At 32.9% G+C, this 14769-nt stretch overlaps 1 pseudogene; it reads left to right on the forward strand.

Moving 5' to 3' along the window:
• Positions 1-1277: 1277 nt before the first annotated feature.
• The window catches only part of LOC109056510, a 15775-nt pseudogene continuing 2283 nt past the window's right edge, over positions 1278-14769 (forward strand).

A 14769-nucleotide genomic window follows, 5' to 3' on the forward strand; every position in this document is an offset into this window, starting at 1 on the left:
GCATAAACTAAATTAAACAAACTGCACAGAAACCAAAACGATCTGCTGACCTGAAGTCAGCTTAAGATTTGATGACCGTCAATTGATTTCCAAAAGTAATTGCATTTTTATAGGCTACGGCCAAAAAACATCAGCGTGTAAAATACTGTTATTATTATTTGTGCAATTATGCACATGCACAATAAATGCTCAATTTACTTCTCATTGTTATGAGGAAGTAACAGCTTTGTTTTTTTTCTACTATAGCAAAATGCTCTTTTAATTTGATTTAATTTTAATTTAATTTAATTTTAATTTAATAAAATATGGTCCCCATATCTATATATATATATCTAATCTAATTGATTCTAATAATATTATTAAATATAATATTTTATATATAAAATATTTTTTTTCATCTTTCTAGATTCATAAATATAAGCATTTTAAAACATTATTTTATTAATGTAATGTATAGAATTAATATTGTGTTATTAGTAGTATTATTAATATAATATTTATTATATCTTATATTTATATATATAATTTATATTTATATGTACAAAAAAGTTATAATTTATGTAATCTATTAATAACATTATTTTGAGCAATATAATATTAATATAATTAATATTGTAATATTAGTAGTAAGTAGACATTATTAATTCTATTTTATATTTATATTATATTTATATTTCTTTTATTTTTATAATTTATGGTATGCAAATAAAATTATAACATTGTTTTTAATTATATTATAACATTTTAAATAATATGAATATAATAATATTTATTTATACCATATCCCAGTAGCAATCAGATATTTTATGGAGCCAAAATACGATTGTTACAATAAATGGGTTTAAAGCAACAGATTTGTTTTGTGTATATTTGTATTATAGCTAAATTAAATAATAATAAAAAAAATAACATCTGGTCACCCTATCCATCTATATTTGTCTATCTGATATTTCCACTTTGTCCTATCTGATATTTCTGTATATCTATCTATTATGTTCCATAATATATATCTAAATTTTGTTCATAATTTTAAGTAAATAAATAAAATGATGATATATTATTATAACATTATTATTATATTATATTAAACAATTATTAATATATATTATATTATTAATATATATTTATTATTAATATACTATTTTATTATTAATTTATATTAATATATATTTGATGATTTATGTATATAATGTCCCAGTAGCAGTCGTGTATTTTAGGTTTGTTCTCCAGGGCAGTGGGTGGCAGTAGTGAGTCGCTCATCCTCTCTCCACACACAGTGGCGGGTGACAGGTTGCGTGTGGACTGGAGCCCGAGGAGTTCCTGCTCTGACCTGGCGCTCTTGGGCGACACGCGGACCAGTCTGGCGCACGGCCTGGGCGTGACATTTGGACACTCGGACGGTTTCCTCAAGGTGCCAAAGTTTGCTCTCAATCTGTTCCATGTCCGTTTTTACTTCACAGCGTCCGGAAACGGCACTCGCGCTTTCCTTCCTCTCGTCTCACCGTGTTTGTGCCGCTCCTCAAAAAGTCTTAAAGGCACAGTACATCCAAAAAAGAAAATTAGCTGTTAATTTACTCACCCTCAGGCCATCCAAGATGTAGGTGACTTTTTCTTCAGTAGAACAGAAAAGAAGATTTTTAGCTGAATTCGTGCTCCTTGGTGATTGATAAAATGAAAGTCAATGGGTACCGGCACTTTGAGAGTCAAAAAAGCATATCAGGCAACACAAAATTAATTCCTGTGACTCCTGACGATATATTGAGGTCTTGTGAAGCGAAACGATCGGTCTGTGCAAGAAAGTATATCTTTAAATTTGGTTTGATCAAATTTAAATATGTGATTATTAAACGTCAATTTAAGAGGTCTTAAATATGGGGGCGTAAAAGCAGAGTCGCCGTGATACGAATATGTGATTATTAAACGTCAAAAGGCTGTCATTCAATTAAATAAATGTGAGTCACATTTATTAATAAATGTCACATTTATTTATCTAGAGAAAAGATATAAATGTGCAGCATTCATGCCTAATTGCTTATGATGCACCTAAAGCTTAGCCATTTCAAAATAAGAGTCCCTGTGCATTTCAGGCTAGTTTAAGATTAAAAGTCCATTATTATGTTGTTGTTGTTGTTATTATTGGTAACTTGGTTCCCATGTTCTCATCTTTTTGAATGAACAGCTAGAAGTAGCAAAGTTTATACATTTCAAAATAAGAGTCCCATTTTAGAGTCCCTGGTGTGTTTCATCTTTTTAAGATTATGCCTGTAATTTTGCATAAAACTTTTGCTTTTTTTTTTAGTTTTTACTTTTTTTTTTTTTTTTTTTTTTTTTTTTTTTTTTTTTTGCAGGGGTGGGGGTTATAATTGGTACAACGATCACCTATAATTTTCTAATTTTTCAAACAACAACCTGAAATTGTGAGAAGAATATACTTTTCAAAATAAGAGTCATTGTGCTTGTTTATGATTAAAAGTCCATCATTATGCCTAAAATTTTTGATTTTGGTTATTATTGGTATTTTGGTTCCCAAGTACCTCAATATGCATACAATTATCTCTCTCTCTCACACACACACAGATAGATAGATAGATAGATAGATATTTGGTTCCCATATTTCTCAACTTTTTAAATGAATATATATTTGGTTCCCATATTTCTCAACTTTTTAAATGAGCATCCGGAAGTAGTGTAGAATAGACATTTTAGAATAAGAGTTCTGGTGTATTTTGGTCTGGATTATGATTTAAAAAAAAAAATACAGTTCAGTGGTTATTAATGGTATTTTGGTTACACAATAAATAGAATCTGGCATTGAAGTCAATGTAAACTCATCTTTTCTCCCTGTCACGGGAACGAAAGACTAAGAACATTATTTAACACATGGGTTTTATTAGTATTTCTTCAAAAACACATTATCATGTAAGTAAAATCAATATTGATGAACCTCATCTACATATGAAAACATAAACCAAAACAAAAAACAATTAAATAAATATGTAAAAAATTTTAAAAACTCTTTTAGGTATTTAAACTTGCAGTTGAATATACTGCAGTCTAAGTAAAAGAATTTGAGGAATTTATTCTGTAATGGAATGCGGTATTAATTTTGTGCAAAATTAAGTCTTTAAGTCTTAAATTTGATTTTAAAAACTCTGCAGAAACAGTGTTATTAGAAAGTGGGCCACTCGCTCCAAGGCCTGCCATTCACAAGCTATTTCTGTCATCGTTATATGGTTAGCGGTCGAGGAAGCCTACATTCACATAACATCACGCCTTCCAAACGTCCTCACAAGTGTGAAGAAAGAGCGCTGCTTCTGTCAGATCAGAGCTGATTAGGAGTTCCTGACTCTGCGTTCGGAGCAGAAAATGATTTTCTCAGCATTTCTCGGATTGATAATGACCTAATTAACCAAAGTCGTTAGCAGGTCGATTGCACTAGACTCGGTTCCTCGCTCTGAGTTTCATTAAATGTTGGCTAGTTAGTTTTCTAATCATTCACCAGTCATTCTGAGTAATTAGTAATTGGTTCTTAATGTGGTTTTTCAAGCGTAATTTTTTTTTTATATATTTAAAATGTATTACTTTAAGGTAAATTTATTACACATCAAGTATGCATTCATCTAATTAAATGCATACATATGAAAGAAATGCAAATAAAAATATTATCCAATTAAAAAAAAATCATAATAAAATAATGCATGTATGTATGTATAATACACATACTATAAATACAGTCAGGTCCATAAATATTGGGACATCGACACAATTCAAATTAATTTTAAAAAATATATAATTAAAAAAATTAATAAATTTATAATTTATAAAGATTAAGTGCAAAATAAATATAAATAACTGGAAATTAAATTACTGAATTATTAAAATAATACTTTTTAACCCTAACCCTATTATTAATACAATTATTAATTATGTGTATTTAGAATTGTTTTTAGCGCTTTGGTCCTTTCTATATCAGACCTACAAACCCACTAGTAGAGAACCACTGATCTGGGCTATTCTCGTTAACTGAAAACTATAAACTATAACCATAAAAAAAATTAATACTTTAAAATAAACATTAACTGAAATAAACTACTTAAGCTTAGTTTTTGGTGTTGCTACAGCTAGTTGCCAAGGAAATGTCAATGCGTTTTTTTTGATATCTCATTTTTCATTTAGTTTAATGTGATGCACTAAAATAACTAAAACTGAAATAAAAATTAATAAAAACTATGAAAATAAAACTTATAAAAATGATACATTGCAACAAAAAGGGGAGGATCTAAATCAAATTATTGTAAGAAAAATTAAATATAACAAAATACAAATAAAATCTAAATCAAATTATTTAAAAAAAAAAAAAATAAAACAAACGGCAAAAACTATTATAGTATACAATCAATAATACATTAAAAAATAACAATGACACAAAAATAAAACATAAGCCACAGAAACAAAAAAAAAGCAAATATTAAGTAACAAAAATAACTTACTATAATGCTACAGTATATAAAAATATAAGGTTACACTTTATTTTAAGGTGTCCTTGTTACAATGTAGAATACATTAAAGTACTGAGTAATTTTAAGTAACTACATGTAGTTACTATATGGTAAGGGTGAGGGTTATTTGCATGTAATTATGCAGAATTTATTGTTATTACTATAGTAAGTGCATGTAACGTGTAACAATGACACCGTAAAATAAAGAGCAAAAAAGCATAAAAACAACACAATAACAATGCTGCAACACAGCAAAACATCAGAACCAAATATGGAACTCATGAGAGAGAGAGAGAGGTCTTGTGATGTGGAATGTGTGCTGCATGTATCCAGACTGCAGGAGAGGCTGCGTGTGTAATGTGTGCTTCTCATGTGTGTTCATGAGAGAGAGAGACACACACACACACAGTAACGTCTGATCAAACGTGCTGCATGTGACGTCATCGAGCATCCAGCCCGCCGTATCCTTGGAGAAATCGTTCCATGGTGACTGGTTGCTATAGAAATACTCGTTTCCTTCCAAGTTCCAGCGGAGTAACGGGGTGTGAGCGCGACGTGGCATGTCGCTGATGACCGACTCCATGGAGAAGCTTTTGTTCCTGTGTGGAGCGAGCGGAGAGCCGGTATCACTGCTCACTAGTCATCCTGTGTGTGTGTGTGTGTGTGTGTGTGTGGGAATGTAGTGAATCACGTCTTTGCTCGTCTGCTGTGCTGAAACACGGAGCTGTGGGGTCTGTGAAGACGTCAGTCACTGTCTGTCGCTCTGATGATGAGATGTGTGTGTATTCCAGCCTCACAGACTGAGTGATCAGTAAAACCAGATCCATAAAACCTGTGGATCTCTTTGTGTGTGTGTGTGTGTCTGCTTAGAGTGTTGGTTTGAATGAAAATAGAGAAACCGAGATTCGTGTGTTCTAGTCTGCTTTAGTCCAGTCTACTTTGATCTGTTCTATTCTGTTCCTTTTCATTCCATTTTCCCCCTAGCTTGTGTGTGTGGAAAATAAATATATGTATGTTCTGTTCTACCCTGTTGTTGTGGGTGTGTGTGTGTGTGTGTGTGGGTGTGTTAGCCAGACTTTATTATTGTGTGTGTGTGTGCAAAATAAATATATGTAGAAAATAATAAAAATATATGTTCTCTTATACAAACTTTTTTTTTAACCAAACCTAATTTATTATCCGTTTTACGGCACTGAAGTCCTTCTATTGTATTATATTATTTTAATCTAGGCTAATCTGGTCTATTAATTTTGATTCTATAATGTTTTACTCTACTGTACTCCTATCCATCTAGTCTTATTATTTTCCATTCTATTGCACTGAAATATTTGCTATTCTATTATTTAATATTGTTTGTTATTTTATATTGTAGTCTAGTCTAGTCTGGTCTGTTCATCAGATCTATAATTTTCAGCTCTGTTTTTTTTTTTCATTCCAGTCTACTGCTGTTTGTTATTAGTCTATTTTCAGTCTGCTGCACTGGGTTTCTTCTAATCTGATCTATTTGTATTGTATTCTGTCCTATTCTACTCTATTCTGATCAACACATTTGGTCTGTTTTCTGCTCTGTTTTGTTTTATTATATTATACTCGTATTCCCTCCATTTATTCTAGACTGTTAATAATTTATGTCCTACTGCAGTGCAGTCCTCTATTCTATTCTATTCGATTCGATTCGATTCGATTCGATTCTATTCTAGTCATCTAGTCTATTTTAAACTCTGGTTTATTTTATTCCACTCTACTACAGTTTTCTTCATCTACTGTAATCTAGATTACTTTGTTCAGTTGCACTGAAGTTCTTCCAATCTGCTCTGTTCTGTTTTATTCTACTCTGCTTCTATTATCTCCATCTAGGCTATACTGGCATTTTCCATTCTACTGCACTGAAATTCTGCATTCTATTCTATTCTATTCTATTCTATTGTACTATTCTCAACATCTATTCTAGACTATTTTCTGCTGTACTGCAGTGCTTCTATTCTGTTCTATTATATTCCATTCTATTCTATTCAGCTCTTTTTTTCACTCCACTACAATACTATTTTTCTCCATCTAGGCTAGACTGTAATTTTCCGTTCTACTGAAATTCTGCACTACACCATACTCTACTCCACCATATTACAATCAACAACATCTATTCTAGATCTGTTCAGCTCTGGGGGTTTTTTATTCCACTCTACTACTTTTTTCTCCATCTAGGCTGGATTGGCATTTTCCGTTCTACTGAAATTCTGCATTCTATTCTATTCTATTCTATTCTATTCTATTCTATTCAGCTCTGGGGTTTTTTATTCCACTCTACTACTATTTTCTCCATCTAGGCTGGATTTACATTTCCCGTTGTACTGCGTTGTTCTGAATTCTCTTCTATTCTCTAGTGAGTGTCTGAGCTGTGTTCGATGTCAGGCTTTTATTGAGGTAACAGGTCATCAGCTGCAGTTTTAGTAAACGAGACGACTGTAAAATGACAGAACCTGCTGTACGACTGTCCTTGAATTAGCACCGTTCTCCTGGGCTTGAGCTCTTCAGGGACTGAATCTCAGCTCAGACTTCAGTAGGGCAGTAGGCGATGCTCTCTGCGTGTGTGTGTGTGTGTGTGTGTGTGAGAGAGAGAGAGAGAGAATGGCAGCAGACTGTAATGCTGTTACTTCCTCATCTCATGTAGGGAATTATCAGCGTGTGTGTAGAGAGCTCTCAGGGGCGGCGCTTGCATGCTTTTTATTTCAATGTGTATCTGTAGTTTTTTGCCACCAGTGCCACTAACTGTGCCATGACGTGTTGGCAAATGTGTTTAACCTCGTGAGTAACCTCATACATGCTCAGGAGGGTTCGAACACGCCAGGTGCATGTCGCCACGTGTCCCCCATGGGTTACTAAAGACACTTGTGACCTTGCATACACTTATTCACACACACACACACACACACACACATGCACTGGAAGCTGCTGTACAGTCTGATGAGACGTGAAGGTCTTGAAATGCAGCTTTGCTCTTGAGGAATTCTCACTTTGAAGCCAAGATTTTGCTGAAAAATCAAGAAGCTGTTTCTAGTGCTCATTGTTAAAGATTTCACATCACTGAGTCTCGAAGTTGAGTGTGTAAGTGCAGCGTTTATGATTTCTCAAATCATGTAGGCCTGTTGTTGAGGATGTGAATGTGCTGTTGCTTTAATAAGTGATCAGATGCACCTGCTGGACCAGAAAACAGCTGAAAAGAATCCCACAGATGCACACTGATGGAGGAACCACAGCCATATTTACAGACTAGAAGATAATGGTCTTGAGCATTGCCATAGCAACCAACAAGAACACCTTAGCAACACCCTTGAGTTTAAACGGGGCAAATTCCTCTCACATTTGCCCCAGAAAATGTCAAAAGTCCTTTTTTAATTTTTTTATTATTATTATTTATTTATTTTTTTTTTTGCTTTTGTGTGACTTTGTGTATGACTTCGTATTAATTTGTAGTGTATGACTTTTTTTCTACCAATATTGCATGATCCTGACTAAAACTGAATTTTGTAAAATGGCCCTAGGATTTTTTTTTTTTTTACTTATAAATCATCAAATGAAGGTTTATTATAGTTAACTAGAACCCTATAACATTTTCGTTACTTGAAATGAAGTAAAATAAATTTAAACTGAAATTAAAATATTTCAGCTAGGTTCCGAAGGAAAAATTGTGTAACTTGATGTACTAAAATAAATAAAACTAAAAGGGGAAAAAAAATACAAATAAAAGCTATATCGAATTTTTTTTTTAAGAAATTAAAAAACAACAAAATCACTTAAAACTGAAAATATAAAAATAAGAACTAATTTAAAATATAAATAAAAATATAATAGTTTTTCCCACTAAAATATCACTGATTTAAAGAATCTTTTATGGAGCTGTGTGTATACAACATTGTTTAGTCTTATTGTCTAAGTTGAATTTTATAGAATGTTTGTATTTATTATAATTATCAAGTGTAGCGTTGGCTCTGGCAGTTCACGTCAGCTGATCCACATCTACCTATAGGGATACAACGCCTATCACAGCATCCATATATAAGGTCCTTCAGTATTATCAGCAGCTAATTACCCTCCTCCATCCCCAGCTCCTCCTCTCGTCCAGTCAGGACAAGTCAACCATTATTTTATATAGTGCTTTAAACCACAAAAGATTGTGTCAAAAGCAAGCACTGAACAACAATAATTAGGAAACACAGTGTGTCATAATGACAGTCAAGGATTCGACCTTCTGATTCCCCTTTGAATCAGACTAACTTCTAAAATGTGTACATTAAATTGTTGAACATAACGATATCTTCTGCAATACCAACCAACTAAATTTGAATTGCTTTTACATTTATGCATTTAGCAGAAGCCATCCAAAGCCACTTACAAAAGAGGAACAAAAGCTATTTGACAGCAATATTCATAATATACAATGCCAGGTTTATTAGACAATGAGATTAGGAAGTAAAGAGGAAAAATGCAGAAAAGAAAAACTTGTTGTTGTCATTGAAATGAAATCGTTTGAGTAGAAGCTTAAAAAGAGTATAATTTCAGTGTTTTGTCTTCTCTTGTCAGGTAAATGTTGAGGACGGCAACGACATGTTACCTAAATCCAGACGAGCTCTCACCATTCAAGAGATCGCAGCGCTGGCGAGATCTTCACTTCACGGTAAAAAAAAAAAATCTGTTATCAAAATATAAAAATACATTTGCCAAGCCTCTAAAACAAATCAAAAATCAAAATAATAATACATAATTGAATAAAAACAGTCTTTGTACTTTAAAAAACTTGCTGTTTTAACAAAAAAAAAAATCTGTGTCTAATTCAATGTGTTGTACTTACTTGCCATTTAATTGAAATTTACTAGCACTTTTGAAGTGAAAATTGTTCCTATATCAAATTTACATGTAGACCTCATGGGATCCTGATTAATGTTAATGCTAACCAATAGTCAAATATCTAAACACCTTATTTAAAACATCCACCGAATTTATAACCACCACATTATAAAGTAGACAATAAATCTTTTATCAGATTAATGTTAACAAATAGTGCAGTATCTATTTAGGTTATTTTAAGATGATGCTGTAGGTGATGCACCTTTTTTTTATTTTTTTTTAAAAACCTTGCCAATATTAAGATGCAGTAATTTAATGCTGATCTTTAATGTCAATCAATAGTCAAACATTGGTTTAGTTTATTTTAGGCTGCTGTTGTAGGTGATGCACCTTTATATAACCTTGGTCAATAGTTTAAAAAGCATTAATTTCAGGCATGTTAATGTTAACCAATGTTGAAGGTCGCTAATAACAAGCCTAATAAAATCCTAAACAACACTAAACAATAAAGAAATAAACTACAGAAACTTAAGCTTTGTCCTCTTAATAACAAGTTTAATTTTTTTTTTCACAAAACAAAACTTGCATTATCATTGCATTTATTATACGGCATTACACTACAGGTGAACAGGGGAAAAATTATATATACATCATACTTCTCTAGTTGATTGGTAGGTGATGTACTTTTTTATAACCTTGTCAGTAGTTAAAATACTGATTAATGTTAACCAATAGTCAAAAATCTATTTTGATTAATTTAGGTTCCTGAATTACGTTGCTGTTTTTAAAACCTTCTCAATAGTTAATGGAGTAATTTAATGCTGATTAATGGTAGTGTAATAAGTTACGGCAGTAATGGCAAATAACAATAGATTTGAAAATGAAACGTCTCCATTGAGATGCTGTATTGTTCTCAGGTCTTTTGGTCTCCACAAAGATCACAAAACCTGACCCACACACACACACACACTGTGAATACAAGAGATCACAGCTCACTAGATCTTCACGGTAAACATACACACACGCTTCATTGCATGTGGCGAGTCCTTTGTGTCGTACTGATTGACAGCATGATGGTGACCTGGATTATTCCTCGTGTATTATGCAGCATTCGGGTCACTGACCTCTGTGTCTGTGTGTGTGTATGTTCAGGTATCTCACAGGTGGTCAAAGATCATGTGACGAAGCCCACGGCGATGGCGCATGGCCGCGTGGCTCACCTGATCGAGTGGAAGGGCTGGTGTAAACCCACTGACACACCCATCGCCCTCGAGTCACACCTCACTTCATACTCACATCTGACCGAGGGCGAGCAGGAGGCACGATTCGCTGCAGGTCAGTGACGGCTAGAGATCTGCTCCTCATTTAATCAGTTCCAGTAACCATATCAAAAGCTTTTATTATGGTGTATAATTAATTTAAATAATACAGAAACAAAATACATAAACTCAAAATAATAACCTCTTAATAAAAATTAAAATAATAAATTTAAAAATAATAACTTTATTCAATTGTTGTATTTAATTTTAAGGAAAGACAATACAGGTGAATATTATAAAAATGAAACCCATACCACCAGACTTACCCAGTTGATTGATTATGTTAAAGAATAGCAAACATTCTTTGTTTTACAAGTTTTCTCAAATTTTGTGTTTAAATACGCAAAAGAGGCATCATCTGAATAAATCTGCACTAATTTGCATATATTTCCAGAGAGTAAATCTGAACACTGGATAAACCCAGGTTCAAAATTCCTGTTTTAATTTGTTGACACATTAGAGTTAAAGGTTTTTACTGTGGGGATTTTGGATTTCTCTTTTTTAGTGTCTGAATAAATCAGAAAACTGCTGTCAACGGACAGAAAAAACACAATTTTACTATGTTTTATGAGTAAAATGTTCTATAAATTAGTGTGAATGATATATAAACAAACCCTTCAGTAAAATTCTTCAGAATATAGATATGAATACAACTGCTAAGTTTGGTGTTTGTAAGTGCTGCTGGAGTGGAGAAACAAACTCATTTTGAGTAAACGCCTTTAAAGATATGATATGTAATTGAAATCTACAAACGCAAATGGATTAAAGTATAATTTATACACCATGCAAATGATCATCTGAACAAACACCTCAGTAAAAAACTTCAGAATATACGAGGTGAATAAAACTCTAAGTTTTGATGTTTGTACAAGTGCTGCTGAAAGTGGAGAAAAAACTTTTAAAAATATGGGATGTAGCTGAAATCTACAGAACGCAAATAAATAAAGTGCAATAATATAAACATGTGTATTTGTGATTTCCACTAGTCAGAAAAAGGATGTTTTGAAAAGCCAAAGCCCAAAATCACAAAAATTGACCATGGCTTGAAAAAAAAGAAAAAAGCACATGGTGTTTTTCAAACAGATTATACTGACAAAAAAACAAAAACAAAAAGAAAATACCCAAAACCCCCCCACAACTATAACAAACAATAATAAAGAATCAGAACTTTTTTAGATATCTTATCTTGCATGTTCTAGTCCAGATTTAAATGTAAAAATGTTTACGTTTTAATAAATGTGGGAAAATTAATATAAAGTATTTGTTTGATTAAACACCATAGGAATCTAAGGAATCTGAACGATTGGCTTGACGTGTGGTGTGTGTGTATATAACTGTTTTACTTCCTTTCTTCTCTGTGCATCCCAAATTTGCATACTTGTTGCACTATTTCCGCACATTTTATTAATTTTGTTTATTTTTCTTATGAATAGGTGTGAAGCAGTGCTTTCACCACTGAAAATCCAAAAGAGAACGTTGCACTATAAATACAGGATGCACTTAAAATAGCTGAAAAACAAAGTGTGGGACAGTTTACAATGTATATTTTCTTTTGTATGCTTTTGCATCTACTGATCTTTTAATTGTTTTGTTTTGCTGTTATTTTCTGTATTTTTTTATTTATTTTACTTTGATTTTATGTTAAAATATATATGAAACCAGCAATTTGACCTTATCAGGTTTTCCATCCATGCATTTTTCGTTGTGTATAAAGATATATAATATATATGAGGTATATTTCTGTTGCTCTTGGTTGTGCGCGAAGCGTTTTTCTGCCACAGGCACAACAATTTATGGGCCAAACATGAAGAAGAATTCATTCACAACCTCTCTCTCTCTCTCTCTCGGGATTGCCCTTTCACAAAGTGGACGAAGATATGCATGTCATTTTGTTGTGTGTGATGATTGTTCCACTTACAGCTGAGGTTTGTGAATGTCCTTCTTGAATGTACGCGCTTGTTGTGAGTGTGTTCTCCGTCCTGAAGAAAACACACACTCAGTGGATTAAAATTGACTCTTAGGAACTTTGCCAAAACTTGCGTGTGTGTGACGTGTGTTTGCTGATAAAGCCCTCCCAACCGAAGGGTTTTAAACGATAAGTGGTAAGGATAAATCTATGAATTATTGCCAGCCAAAGTTTTTCTGAGAGCAACAGAGACCTATATTCAAAACATTGATCTGTTAGTTTGAGAAGCTGACATGTCAAAACTCTGACTCCACCAATGACATGAGTTTGGAAGGCGGGACTATCTGTTTGGATGACCAATGACCAGATGGAGTAAGGGTTTTAAATAACTCTGGTTATTTTTTGCACCCATAACCTTTTTGTTAAATTTATGAATGGATAATTTCCATACTGGTTCATGCTGCTTTAATGTTAACTGCTTTCATTCAGGTCTATTGGGTACAGCTGAGTTGAGGGGCAAAGTTATAGTTTTACATTCTCTTTTTTTTTTTTCATTGTATTATATTTTTATATTCATATTTACTTATATATATGAGCACCTTTTGATATTTAAATTCTTTATTGTACTATTTTATTTTATTTTGCATCTATTTTGATTGTTTATTTCTTAGCTTGCAGTATTTCTACTTCAATTTTATTGTTCATATTTTTGCAATTTCTCACGGTAACGCAGATATCTGCAAGTGCTTCTGAGTTAATAAAACTAAATTGTGTTCTGTCAATAAAGTCAGAGGACAGAGAGAGAGTAGAGAGAGCTTTAATTAGCCAAGTGGCTCCTAACCCCATTCACCACAATCTGTATGCGAGCATGTCTGGCACAGAGCTCGTGTGTGTGACTGCTGCTCATCAGTGCTGAGGTCACCTTCCTGTCTCATCGAGGACATTGTCGATTTCTAGGCCTTTGTCGCAGTTTTCAAACGACACCCCCGGTCAATCAAATGTGGCAGCCAATGAGAAAAATCCATCGTCCTGTATCCCCAGCGACCTTTGCAACCAACCCTCTGCTACATTTGATCAAATACTGCAGTGTGTGATCTAGTTTAAATCTGATGCAGGTGTGAAGTATGTTTTTTTTTTAAATGTCCTTAATTGTGTGTGTGTGTGTGTGATGTGTGTGTGTTTTTATCAAGGAGTGCCAGAGCAGTTTGACATCGCGGAGGCCAAGCTCCCGCGCCTGGTCTTCAGTGGATGGTTACTAGTCTAATGATGATTCCTATGATGAAGATTTGTTCTGCCTTGCAAATGGAGCCTGTTACACAGAGCCACAGGTAGCAGTTTTCTCAACCCTATTATTTTTCAATAATATTGTAAACTTCTTTTGTATAATAAATTTAATTATAATACTAGAAATTATGATATAAATTATTTGTATTATATTATAATTATTATTTGTAAAATAATTTATTTTATTTTTTAATTATTATTTTTTATTTTTTATAAAAATTTAGTCAGTCTTTATTTGTTTTAAATGAAATTGTTTTTAATCTGGAACTATATATATCTATATATATATAATATATAGCAAAAAAAAATTCAGAGAAAATAATATTAAAATGTTTCACAATACAAAATGTAATTTTGTTATTATTATAGGTATGCGACAGAACACCATTCTTCTCAAACAATCTTTTTGCCGTCCGCAGATAGATATGTTTGCCGCTTCTCTGGATATTTGTTTTTCCTTCCATACTTGTATCTGTTTTTTTTCGTTTTCTCTCCCCATCAACTAATCACAGAGATGCAGCACCGACGTTTACTGTCCTATTCCCAGTGCCTACCTTTCATTCAGAAAACATACTCTCGCTGCTCTCTTCTCTCTCTCTCTCCGTTTGCTCTCCGCCGCTCTATTGGATTTTATCCCAGCAAAATTCATTTCTCCTGCAAGTTTAATGTGTTCTGCTGCGGCAGTAAGGTAGAGAGTGACGGGAATGAAGTTTTTTCCTCTCTTGTACAGCTAGAGTTTACAGCCGGTTCTAATCAGGAAAAAAAACGCGAGCGGCCCGCCGGTCAGACAATCAGGACATATCTGATCTTTAATATATAACCTCCGTTCTGTAAATACAAAAAATCCCAAAAAAAAAATCAACAAATGAAAATAACACTGAAGTGACTGACATGTTACTTTCCATTAAAATCAAATACA

The sequence above is a fragment of the Cyprinus carpio genome, chromosome A15, assembly GCF_018340385.1.
Source record: "Cyprinus carpio isolate SPL01 chromosome A15, ASM1834038v1, whole genome shotgun sequence".
NCBI classification, from domain to species: domain Eukaryota; kingdom Metazoa; phylum Chordata; class Actinopteri; order Cypriniformes; family Cyprinidae; genus Cyprinus; species Cyprinus carpio.